This window comes from Osmia lignaria, unplaced genomic scaffold (genome assembly GCF_051020975.1).
Source record: "Osmia lignaria lignaria isolate PbOS001 unplaced genomic scaffold, iyOsmLign1 scaffold0125, whole genome shotgun sequence".
Taxonomy (NCBI): Eukaryota; Metazoa; Arthropoda; class Insecta; order Hymenoptera; family Megachilidae; genus Osmia; species Osmia lignaria.
Genome location: NW_027478266.1, coordinates 40,001 through 41,321, shown reverse-complemented (window position 1 = coordinate 41,321; position 1,321 = coordinate 40,001). Strand labels below are relative to the sequence as shown.

General features: G+C 46.8%; 1 non-coding gene across 1 annotated transcript; it reads right to left on the bottom strand.

The window, feature by feature from the left end:
• Window positions 1–706: 706 nt before the first annotated feature.
• Window positions 707–861, bottom strand: LOC143308032 (5.8S ribosomal RNA). Its single transcript, XR_013065051.1, has one exon. It is a non-coding gene; the product is annotated as a 5.8S ribosomal RNA (ribosomal RNA).
• Window positions 862–1,321: the final 460 nt, after the last annotated feature.

The window sequence follows — 1,321 nt, the reverse complement described above, 5'->3', positions numbered from 1 at the left end:
ACAGACAAAAAAAAAGGAACAGCATCGCGCGTCAAACAGCGACGACCCATCTGAAGCGATCTTTCATTTATACACCGTTTGTAAACAGAGAGATGTATAAAGCGCGGGGAATCATTCGAAACCCTGGGGCTATTCGAGCTTGCATTTCAGCAAATTATCATCTCAAACATTTCACTCGTTTGCTTTTTCTAAATTTATAGGAGAGCTTCTTTCGTTTATTTTTGACACACCTTTCGTAAATATCGTTTCTGGCAACGTCGGGAGCGTGGATTTCTACAAGTGAACAATCGCGCCGATCCGATAACTTCCAGCAGGATGGAGAATCTTTATAGATTATCTTCCGAGAACTCGGTGCTTTCACGGGCGGTCGTTTATAAATTTTAACGAACGACTCGCGCGCCGTGACGCACTTGCGCTAGTTCGAAGAGATATTTCGAAATTTGTTTCTCTCCTTTAACGGCCTGCATTTAGTGTATCGGTTGCGATTTTCGTCACATCGTTTCCACGACAAACGCCGACGAACTGCCCAACTATCGCTCGTACGTTGCGACTCTTTCTTTGTTTATCGTTCATTCATTCTTTCAATTTCGTTCGATAATCCCGCTCCGAAACGTTCTACTTTCGTTGAACGACGGCGAGATGTTTAGAAAGAAATGAATTACTCTTTTTTCGAGAAGCAAACGCAAGCAGTCTTTTGTTAAGAAAACGACCCTCAGCCAGGCGTGGTCCAGGAATTGTATCCGTGGACCGCAATGTGCGTTCGAAATGTCGATGTTCATGTGTCCTGCAGTTCACACGTTGACGCGCAATTAGCTGCGTTCTTCATCGACCCACGAGCCAAGTGATCCACCGTTCAGGGTAATCGTAAAATTTTGTATTTCAAACTCTTTAGATCTTTAGAGTGTTATTTTCATTATTAACACGCATCACATTCGATACCCACATCACTCTCCCACCCGGCGCGTGCGGGAGAGCGAATTCGGGCGTCGCCAACGTATTTGTTTGTTTGTTCGATCGTTGACGACACGATCGCGTCCAAGGACGGAAACCGTCGGAGAAACGCCCAGTGGCACGCTCCTCTCGACGGTCGGGCGTAAAGTACATTTAAAAACCTTGAAAAGTACGAACGCACACAAGGAATGCGAGCGCGCGTCCTGTCGCTGAATCGTGGGTTGCGAGATTCGAACAGACACACGGCCGGCGACGATCGGTCTAACTAATGGACACATAGTTTTTCAAAGACTCGCTATCGTCGCTTCTCAGCCGGTCCGTAAACAACACACATCGATCAGGCGGACGCACGAATCTTACCACGGTGCGT